A 12,557-nucleotide genomic window follows, 5' to 3' on the forward strand; every position below is an offset into this window, starting at 1 on the left:
CCCGCCGACAGATGATGACACATGGTTGTTAAGGAGCGCGGGCGGCCGGCTTCCTGGACAGCTGCTTTAAGCCTCGTACACACGATCGGATTTTCCGCAGATGACACCTCAAACTTTTGTCCGAAGGCGTGTGCCTGGATTTTGTCTTGCATACAAACAGCAAGGAATTGTCAGCCAACAAACACGAACGTCGTGAGGTATTACGTGGTTTTTCAGCTCTTTAGCGCCACCCTTTGGGCTTCTTCTGCTAATTTCATGTTAGTAGAAGTTTGGTGAGTGTTGATTCGCGCTTTTCATTTTGCGCTTTTCAGTTAGTTTCTGAACGGCCGTTCGTCAACCAGACATGTTGCGGATTCGGAGGAGATAACCTGTTGTTTCTTATTGGCCTTGGAGTTATTGCTTTGACCCAAGTCCAGTCCAGGAACAGGAGGAGGAGTATTTCTTGGACCAAAAATTGGTTGCTTTATTAATGGTGACCGATTATGTCATATGCCTTTGCTGCGGGAGCTCCAGGAGAATAATCCGGATGATTTTCGGAATTATCTCCTGATGACGGACCCCTGCTTTCACCAACTCTTAGCATTGGTGACCCCCTATATTAAGAAGCAGGACACATGCACGAGGCTTTTATTTTATTTTTTGGTTGAATAATAATGATTTGATTTGGTATATTTTCTATATTTTTGGTTGCATAGAATGCACTTTTTGGTTAAGTTCTATTGGCAGATATCATGTCTAATTTTATTTGTTTTATTTTTTTAATGCACAATAAAAAAAATAGTGTAGAATAATACTTGGCTATGTGTTTTACTTCAAATGACAGTTTGGGAGTCGGCAGTTACATTTTATAAAGGTAAAATTGACAAGGGACACCAAAATAGTTGTATCTTTGATCTTAGGCCTCATGCACACGGACGTTTTTACAGCTGCTTTTTTGAGCTTTTTTTGCAGCTTAAAAAGGCCTGCCTATGTTAGTCTATGGCTTCATGCCCACCTAGGTGTTTTTGAGCTGCAAATGGCATAGGCGTTTTTAAGCTGTAAAAAAACCCAGGACCAGTGGGTTCTGAGAGACGTTTTTCAGCTGTAAAAACGCTCTAATGCTGATAAACGCTCAAAAACGCTCAACAATGTCATTCACCAACGTTTTTTAACGTTTTTGATCCATTGAAAAAAAAAATGTGAAAAAAAAAACGCTAAAAAACGCTAACGTGGAAAAACGCTATTGCAAAAACGTTGAAAAAAGCTGAAAAAAGTTTAAAAAAATCACTGCAAAGATACTGGCGTTTTCATAACGTTATTTTAACAGCCTGTGTGCATGAGGCAAAACTACGGGATAATGGTGTTGTGGTATCTTGCCCAAATAATAATTAAAAAAAAAGCATAATAATATTATTCTTGATATCACTAGAAAAAAAAAATCCTTTGAAAATTTGTTTGCAATAACTCCATTAGTATCACCAGCAAAGCAGCTTCATTATTATCCCATTAAAGAAGAAGAGAATTGTGCGCTGCTGGAGATTTCATAATTTGCCGCGTCACGAATGTTAATTCTCCATTACGAAGGCTAGTTTACAAGACCGACCACTTCTGGATTGTCCTTGCTTCCCAGCATGCGTGTTTGTACTTTGGACTTTTGTCTGACGGACTTGTGTACATCCGCTCGGAAAATCCGACAACACACATTTGTCCGCGGAAAATTTTAAAACCTGCCATCCAACATTTGTCCGCGGAAAATCCGACAACAATTGTCTGATGACGCGTACAAACGGTCGGATTTTCCGCCAACAACCTGTCATCGAACATTTCCCGTCGGAAAATCCGATCGTGTGTAGGAGGCTTAACAACCAGCTATTCCTTCACACAGAATTCGAAACACAACGAATTCCGAAACAAAACTAAACGAATTCCATAACCAAACGAAATTAGTAACATAACGAATCTATCCGACACAAAACTAAACAATTTTCTTTTTCCGTTCTGCGCATGTCTACTTCGAATCGTACCACAACAAATGGACAGAAATGAATTTGGGATTCATTCGTTGGGATTCAGAGATTCTAATCCAAACACAAGAATTAGGAATCGTCTTATCTGACTTTTCTACCCTCCCTGGATTCACTGTCATATGTCTCCATGTCAGATGTACGGAATTCTTTATAGTGATGAAAACAGAAGAACCAAATTGATCCGAATCATTTCCTATCATTCGTTACGTTATTTCATATGCTTCAAACATTAACAAAATATCGAATGAAACAATTAAAGTGAATGAATTTGTTCTTTTGTTATAATTTATTTCAGATTCATTGAAATTTATTACTATCAGGGATTCAGATACGTAGGAATCTCCAAAGAACTAGCTTTGATTTGTAACGAAACGCGTCGCACATAATATAAATTCATAACGAAACGCATTGCACGTGTCTAAAGTGACACATTCAAAATATCTGTCTGCGCCGGTGCCCTTCCTTCTCAGAGCTGGCCGCTCAGCTGTCGGCTAATTGCCAGCTCCTATCTCTCTACAGTTACTCAGCTGTTGATGATATCCTGCTCGTTAGTCCTGCCTACTTAAGCCGTCCAGTCCAGAGAAGCTCTGCCTTCGCCTTGGTCAACATCACAGAGAGTATCCCCTGCGGTCCTGTTTAAAGACTTGCTTTGCCGACATCCCTTCTGGCTCCAGATCCTGCTTGCTGTTCCACTACATTGATCCCTGACTTCTGGCTTGGCTGACTAACCATTCCGGTTCCTGAACTCTGGCTATGTTTTGATCACGTTTGTTCTTTTTACTTTTATTATTAAACAAGTGTGATTTAACTGTACTTCTGTCTCGGCCTGATTTCATGGTATCTGACAGCCAGTCACTCGCTCCGTACACCAGAAGAGAGTTGCTCTTCATTCGCTCCCCTTCCCTCATACACAAACTGTCAGGATTTCATTTTGAATTTTGCGTCACAATGTAGACGAGGAATTAGAAGTCCCAGAATTTGGTGGAAGAGTCGCCGGCAGGGCTACAACTGTTGCAGGTGTTTTTGGATTTGGCGCAACGTATTAAAGCCAGAAAAGTGAGGCGGCAGCTTTGTTGAATTCCTTCCAATCTTTTCTGGTGGAGAACGAGCAACTCTTTGCAGTGAGATAATAATAATAGAGAGATGGAGATCGCTTTCTTCCACGGATGTTGCAGTGGCAGAGTAGGCAGCAGTGGAAAATCTGAGGTTTCTTATTGGAAGGAGCAGAGAGCAGAGTGCTGTCCTTCCTCTGAACACAACACATCTTCATTCAGGACCTTCGCTCTGTGATCTGGAGACGTGTTGCTGAGACAATGTTTGGGGTCGGTATTCGGCACGGCTCGGCCTCCATGCGGATCTCCTGGAGATGAAGCGCCGGATACAAAGTGTTATTTTCTGTCAGCGTGGACCAAGTAAAGACGAATATTCCATTTTGAGGCCCCCTCCCCCCATGGAATGATACACCTGAGGATTGTAGGAAGGCTAATCATATAATCACAGGACAGACACGGGGGTGATGTCATAGTGACCTCATGATTGGTTTTTCAGTTTTAGCTGGGTGGAAATTGTTGGTTGGATAACATCTTCATTCATTTGGGTTCAGGTTTTATGACAGGCAGCAGCTCAGGAGATCAGAATAAAACAGACTGCAGCGGGAGAGTCCTCCATCCCTACTGTGAGCCTGGATGGGGGAATCTCTACAGTTATCACTCAGCCAGACCATCCCCCTTCCAGTCTGCTGCCAGACTCCTCCAGCTTACTACCCGCTCAGTGTCCTCCACACCTCTCTGCAATCCCTCCACTGGTCCACTGCTCTACTGATACCATCCACTGCTCTACTGACACCGTCCACTGCTCTACTGACACCGTCCACTGCTCTACTGACACTGCCCACTGCTCTACTGACACCATCCACTGCTCTACTGACACCATCCACTGCCCTACTGACACCGTCCACTGCCCTACTGACACCGTCCACTGCTCTACTGACACCGTCCACTGCTCTACTGACACCGTCCACTGCCCTACTGACACCGTCCTCTGCTTTACTGACACCATCCACTGCTCTACTGACACCATCCACTGCTCTACTGACACCGTCCACTGCCCTACTGACACCGCCCACTGCTCTACTGACACCTTCCACTGCTCTACTGACACCATCCACTGCCCTACTGGCACCGTCCATTGCTCAACTGACACCGTCCACTGCTCTACTGACACCGTCCACTGCTCTACTGACACCTTCCACTGCTCTACTGACACCTTCCACTGCTCTACTGACACCGTCCACTGCTCTACTTACACCGTCCACTGCCCTACTGACACCGTCCACTGCACTACTGACACCGTCCACTGCCTTACTGACATCATCCACTGCCCTACTGACACCGTCCTCTGCTCTACTGACACCATCCACTGCTCTACTGACACCATCCACTGCTCTACTGACACCGTCCACTGCCCTACTGACACCGCCCACTGCTCTACTGACACCTTCCACTGCTCTACTGACACTGTCCACTGCTCTACTGACACCATCCACTGCCCTACTGGCACCGTCCATTGCTCAACTGACACCGTCCACTGCTCTACTGACACCGTCCACTGCTCTACTGACACCTTCCACTGCTCTACTGACACCTTCCACTGCTCTACTGACACCGTCCACTGCTCTACTTACACCGTCCACTGCCCTACTGACACCGTCCAATGCACTACTGACACCGTCCACTGCCTTACTGACATCATCCACTGCTCTACTGACACCGTCCACTGCTCTACTGACACCTTCCACTGCTCTACTGACACCGTCCACTGCCTTACTGACATCATCCACTGCTCTACTGACACCTTCCACTGCTCTACTGACACCGCCCACTGCTCTACTGACACCGCCCACTGCTCTACTGACACCGCCCACTACCCTACTGACACCGTCCACTGCTCTACTGACACCCTCCACTGCTCTACTGACACCGTCCTCTGCCCTACTGGCACCGTCCATTGCTCTACTGACACCGCCCACTGCTCTACTGACACCGCCCACTACTCTACTGACACCGCCCACTACTCTACTGACACCGTCCACTGCTCTACTGACACCTTGCACTGCCTTACTGACATCATCCACTGCTCTACTGACACCGTCCACTGCTCTACTGACACAGTCCACTGCTCTACTGACACCTTCCACTGCTCTACTGACACCGCCCACTGCTCTACTGACACTGCCCACTGCTCTACTGACACCTTCCACTGCCTTACTGACATCATCCACTGCTCTACTGACACCGTCCACTGCTCTACTGACACCTTCCACTGCTCTACTGACACCGTCCACTGCTCTACTGACACCATCCACTGCTCTACTGACACCATCCACTGCTCTACTGACACCGTCCACTGCTCTACTGACACCTTCCACTGCTCTACTGACACCGTCCACTGCTCTACTTACACCGTCCACTGCCCTACTGACACCGTCCACTGCACTACTGACACCGTCCACTGCCTTACTGACATCATCCACTGCTCTACTGACACCGTCCACTGCCCTACTGACACCGTCCTCTGCTCTACTGACACCATCCACTGCTCTACTGACACCATCCACTGCTCTACTGACACCGTCCACTGCTCTACTGACACCTTCCACTGCTCTACTGACACCGTCCACTGCTCTACTGACACCATCCACTGCTCTACTGACACCATCCACTGCTCTACTGACACCGTCCACTGCTCTACTGACACCTTCCACTGCTCTACTGACACCGTCCACTGCTCTACTTACACCGTCCACTGCCCTACTGACACCGTCCACTGCACTACTGACACCGTCCACTGCCTTACTGACATCATCCACTGCTCTACTGACACCGTCCACTGCCCTACTGACACCGTCCTCTGCTCTACTGACACCATCCACTGCTCTACTGACACCATCCACTGCTCTACTGACACCGTCCACTGCCCTACTGACACCGCCCACTGCTCTACTGACACCTTCCACTGCTCTACTGACACTGTCCACTGCTCTACTGACACCATCCACTGCCCTACTGGCACCGTCCATTGCTCAACTGACACCGTCCACTGCTCTACTGACACCGTCCACTGCTCTACTGACACCTTCCACTGCTCTACTGACACCTTCCACTGCTCTACTGACACCGTCCACTGCTCTACTTACACCGTCCACTGCCCTACTGACACCGTCCACTGCACTACTGACACCGTCCACTGCCTTACTGACATCATCCACTGCTCTACTGACACCGTCCACTGCTCTACTGACACCTTCCACTGCTCTACTGACACCGTCCACTGCCTTACTGACATCATCCACTGCTCTACTGACACCTTCCACTGCTCTACTGACACCGCCCACTGCTCTACTGACACCGCCCACTGCTCTACTGACACCGCCCACTGCTCTACTGACACCGCCCACTACCCTACTGACACCGTCCACTGCTCTACTGACACCCTCCACTGCTCTACTGACACCGTCCTCTGCCCTACTGGCACCGTCCATTGCTCTACTGACACCGCCCACTGCTCTACTGACACCGCCCACTACTCTACTGACACCGCCCACTACTCTACTGACACCGTCCACTGCTCTACTGACACCTTGCACTGCCTTACTGACATCATCCACTGCTCTACTGACACCGTCCACTGCTCTACTGACACAGTCCACTGCTCTACTGACACCTTCCACTGCTCTACTGACACCGCCCACTGCTCTACTGACACCGCCCACTGCTCTACTGACACCTTCCACTGCCTTACTGACATCATCCACTGCTCTACTGACACCGTCCACTGCTCTACTGACACCTTCCACTGCTCTACTGACACCGTCCACTGCTCTACTGACACCATCCACTGCTCTACTGACACCATCCACTGCTCTACTGACACCGCCCACTGCTCTACTGACACCGCCCACTGCTCTACTGACACCTTCAACTGCCTTACTGACATCATCCACTGCTCTACTGACACCGTCCACTGCTCTACTGACACCTTCCACTGCTCTACTGACACCGTCCACTGCTCTACTGACACCATCCACTGCTCTACTGACACCATCCACTGCTCTACTGACACCTTCCACTGCCTTACTGACATCATCCACTGCTCTACTGACACCGTCCACTGCTCTACTGACACCTTCCACTGCTCTACTGACACCGTCCACTGCTCTACTGACACCATCCACTGCTCTACTGACACCATCCACTGCTCTACTGACACCGTCCACTGCTCTACTGACACCGTCCACTGCCCTACTGACACCATCCACTGCTCTACTGACACCGTCCACTGCTCTACTGACACCCTCCACTGCTCTACTGACACCCTCCACTGCCCTACTGGCACCGTCCATTGCTCTACTGACAGCGTCCACTGATCTACTGACACCGCCCACTGCTCTACTGACACCGCCCACTGCTCTACTGACACCGTCCACTGCTCTACTGACACCGTCCACTGCCCTACTGGCACCGTCCACTGCTCTACTGACACCGTCCATTGCTCTACTGACACCGTCCACTGCCTTACTGACATCATCCACTGCTCTACTGATATAAACGTAGGTGTGTTTGTGCTCTGGGGTGCACACCCTAATGCAATAGTCTTAATAATGGTTAAGGATCGCCCCATCTATATTTACTGCGGCAGGGCGGCCCTTAAGCATAAAATCACATACCTGTACATGATTTTTTTCAAGGGCTCTGGGGTGCAAGTGTGTGCCGCCAGAGACCCGCTCCCGCTGTGATTGGACACAACAGGAACCAATTAGCAGACCCGGCGATCATTCAGAGAGAGGCAGAACAGTGGTCTGCCTATGTAAACAAGGGAGATCGCCGTTCTGCTGGTGAGGAAGATGGAGATCTTGTGTTTCTGCTAAGCAGCAACTGGGTCTCTGTCTTCCTACAGTGCAACCATCCCCAACACAGTTAGCCAGCACTCCCAGGGAACACATTTAACCCTTTGATCACCCCTGATGTTAACCTCTTCTCCCAGTGTCATTGGTACAGTGACAGTGTATATTTTTTTTAGCACTGATCACTGATGGGACACAGCGGAAGCCAATCAGAGGGTCCGGCAGACGCAATGTCCACTTGGAAACGCTGATCATTCTCAGGAGAGGCAGAACGGCGGTCTGCCTATTTAAGGCAAACTGTGGCATTCTGTGAGAGGGGAAGATGGAGATCTTGTGTTTCTGCTAAGCAGGAACACGGATCTTTGTCTTCCCCCAGTTAAAGCACCTCCCCCCCCACACAGTTAGAAAGCACTCCCTAGGAACACATTTAACCCTTTGATCGCCCCTGATGTTAACCCCTTCCCTGCCAGTGTCATTAGTACAGTGACAGTGCATTTTTTTTAGCACTGATCACTGTAATATTGTGCCTGGTCCCCAAAAAGTGTCACTTAGTGTCAGATTTGTCTGCCGCAATGTCGCAGTCCCGCTAAAAATCGCTGATCGCCGCCATTATTAGTAAAAAAAATAAAAAGTCCATAAATCTATCCCATAGTTTGTGGACGGTAGACCTTTTGCGCAAACCAATCACTATACGCTTATTGGGATTTTTTTTACCAAAAATCTGTAGCAGAATACATATCCGCCTAAATTGATGAAGAAATTAGATTTTATAAATTTTTTTATTGGATGTGTTTTATAGCAGAAAGTAAAAAAATATGGGTTTTTTTTTTTTTAATTGTTTATAGCGCTAAAAATAAAAACCGCAGAGGTGATCAAATACCACCAAAAGAAATCTCTATTTGTGGAGAAATAAAGGACGTCGGTATAGTGTCGCAGGACCGCGCAATTGTCAGTTAAAGTAACGCAGTGCCGTATGGCAAAAAAATGGCCTGGCCATGAAGGGGGGGTAGAACCTTCCGGAGCTGAAGTGGTCGAAGAGAAATGATTTTAGACTTGATATGAATGAGTTTAGAGAAGACGACTCTCTGATGTTCTTTGGAAGTGAATTGCAGAGTTTTGGGGTGCCCCCCATTAAGTGTAGGTGAGTAGGGGGGACACACAGGACACACAGGAGCGCTGATTACGAGGGTGGGGGGGGGGAGTATTTTGATAAAGGATCAGACAGATAATGGGGTGCCAAGCCATGAAGAGCCTTATATGTGAGCCGGGGGATCATAAAGTCTATGGGAACCCTGACGAGTAGCCATTGCAAGGACTCCAGGATAGGATCGCTCCTACCAGACCTGGTCAGGATTCTGGCTGCAGAATTTTGAAGATATTGAATTGGATTAACCCCTCCGTGCCGACCGCACGCAAATTTGCATTCATGGCTCAAAGGGGGTTATACCGTCACCCAGTACCCCAGTACCGTTTTTTTAGAGCCAGCGGTTGGCTTGTTCGTGAAAACAACCGAAGCGTTATTCTAAAGGAGCGAGAGGGGACGTCGCCCCCCCCCCCCGCCGCCTTCTGCCGCACTTCCCGGGCCTCCCATCCCCGGGAGACTCGAGCCACCATTCGGTGCGTCCGCCGCCTAGGCTGAGACCCGGACAAAGCCGGATTTGTCTCCAATCGGGTCTCCGAGGTAAAATCCCAGAAGCGAAGTCACGGCGCCACTTCCGGTTTACTCGGCTGCCAATGGCGCAGATTTTTTTTTAAAAATACAGTATTCAGAATCGCAGATTTTGGCGATCTGAACACTTTTAAGTGCAAAGGAGGGATGGAGGGGTGATGGGGAGTGAGGAGGGGTAATGTGTGATGAATGGCGGTGAGGAGTAATGAGGGATGATGGGGAGTAATGAGGGGTGATGAGGACTGATGAGGAGTAATGAGGGGTGATGGGGATTGATGAGGAGTAATGTGGGGTGATGGGGAGTGATGAGAAGTAATAAGGGGTGATGATGGGTGATGGGGAGTTATGAGGGGTGATGGGGAGGGATGAGGGGTGATGAGGAGTAATGAGGAGTGATGAGGACTGATGAGGAGTAATGAGGGGTGATGGGGAGTTATGAGGGGTGATGGGGAGGGATGAGGGGTGATGAGGAGTAATGAGGAGTGATGAGGACTGATGAGGAGTAATGAGGGGTGATGGGGAGTTATGAGGGGTGATGGGGAAGGATGAGAGGTGATGAGGAGTAATGGGGAGTGATGAGCACTGATGAGGAGTAATGAGGGGTGATGAGAATAAGGGGTGATGATGGGTGATGAGGGGTGATGGGGAGTTATGAGGGGTGATGGGGAGGGATGAGGGGTGATGAGGAGTAATGGGGAGAGATGAGGACTGATGAGGAGTAATGAGGGGTGATGGGGAGTGATGATAAGTAATAAGGGGTGATGATGGGTGATGAGGGGTGATGGGGAGTTATGAGGGGTGATGGGGAGTGAGGAGGGGTAATGAGTGATGAAGGGCAGTGAGGAGTAATGAGGGATGATGGGGAGTGATCAGAAGTAATGAGGGGTGATGGGGAGTTGAGGGGTGATGGGGAGGGATGAGGGGTGATGAGGAGTAATGGGGAGTGAAGAGGACTTATGAGGAGTAATGAGGAGTGATGAGGGGTGATGGGAAGTAACAGGGGTCAAGTCCTGAAAAGAAAAGTGTGGAAACTCACCCAGGATCCCCCCACCTCAAAAATATATTTTCTATCTTTTCATGTGACAACACTGAAGAAATGACACTTGTCTACAATGTAAAGTAGTGAGTGTACAGCTTGTATAACAGTGTAAATTTGCTGTCCCCTCAAAATAACTCAACACACAGCCATTAATGTCTAAACCGCTGGCAACAAAAGTGAGTACACCCCTAAGTGAAAATGTCCAAATTGGGCCCAAAGTGTCAATAGTTTGTGTGGCCACCATTATTTTCCAGCACTGCCTTAACCCTCTTGGGCATGGAGGTCACCAGAGCTTCACAGGTTGTCACCGGAGTCCTCTTCCCCTCCTCCATGACGACATCACGGAGTGGTGGATGTTAGAGACCTTGTGCTCCTCCACCTTCCGTTTGAGGATGTCCCACAGATGCTCAATAGGGTTTAGGTCTGGAGACATGCTTGACCAGTCCAGATGGGCACAGTGGCTGCGTTTGATGGAACAGTGGCTGCGTTTGATGGGGCACAGTGAGGCTGCAATTAATGCCTTTTTTTCTGAATTTTGCCCCCCCCCAAAAAAAGATTTTGAGCACCAGCCGCCACTGGCATGTGCAAAGTGCTCCGTGCATGCTAAAATCAATGCAAACCCAGCTTCTTTAGCAAGGCAGTGGTCGTCTTGGAGGTGTGTTTGGGGTCATTATCATGTTGGAATACTGCCCTGCGGCCCAGTCTCTGAAGGGAGGGGATCATGCTCTGCTTCAGTATGTCACAGTACATGTTGGCATTCATGGTTCCCTCAATGATCTGTAGCTCCCCAGTGCCGGCAGCACTCATACAGCCCCAGACCATGACACTCCCAACACCATGCTTGACTGTAGACAAGACACACTTGTCTTTCTACTCAGTGGTGAATTTGCTGTGCTGCCCTAGGCCTGACTAAACTCATGCAACCCCCCTAATTTAAATATGACCCACCCCTTCCTGCCGAGGCCACACCTCTTCCTGTTTAGGGCCCACCCTATCATCTGTAAACCACACCCCTTCCTCTTTAGGCTCATTTGGCACCCTTCCCCACTTCCGGGAGACTGCGCTGCCCCTCTGAAGTCGGCTCCCCTCCTCCTTCCTCCACTAGGCCATTCAGAAAGTGCAACTCGCTTTGCACATGTGCAGTAGGGAACCGGCCGGTTTCCCTTACTATGAATCATGGTGGCAAAACCCGAGAGCCAATCCGAAAATCGGCTGAGGTGTTGACATCGCGGGATTACCAAACAGGTAAGTGTCCCAATATTAAAAGTCAGCAGCTACAGTATTTGTAGCTGCTGAGTTTTAATGTTTTCATGGGGTGGGGGGCGGGACTCCTCTTTAATGAGTTTGCATTGATTTCAGCATTGATGGAGCACTTTATTGCAATATCATCTGCATATTAATGCACTTTCACTAAATGTGGACTGTTTAATGGGTTTGCATTGATTTTAGCATGCACGGAGCACTTTGCACATGCCAGTGGCGGCTGGTGCTCAAAATCTTTTTTTTGGGGGGGGGGGGGCAAACAAACTAAAAAATTCAGAAAAAAAGGCATTAATTGCAGCCTCACTGTGCCCCATCAAACGCAGCCACTGTGCCCATCAAATATAGCCATTGTGCCAACAAATGCCACCACTGTACCCATCAAATGCTGCCACTGTGCCCATCAAATATAGCCATTGTGCCAACAAATGCCACCACTGTACCCATCAAATGCTGCCACTGTGCTCATAACACTGATATAATTTATTTAATAATTTTATCTGCTGTCCTGGGGGTTTCCCTCATGCTCCTCTCTCTCATCAATTGTAGCCACTGTGCCCATCAAACGCAGCCACTGTGCCCATCAATTGTAGCCACTGTGCCCCATCAAATGCAGGCATTGTGCCCATCAAACACAGCCACTGTGCCATCAAACGCAGTCACTGTGCCCATCAAATATAG

The sequence above is a fragment of the Aquarana catesbeiana genome, linkage group LG08, assembly GCF_042186555.1.
Source record: "Aquarana catesbeiana isolate 2022-GZ linkage group LG08, ASM4218655v1, whole genome shotgun sequence".
In the NCBI taxonomy this organism is placed as follows: Eukaryota; Metazoa; Chordata; class Amphibia; order Anura; family Ranidae; genus Aquarana; species Aquarana catesbeiana.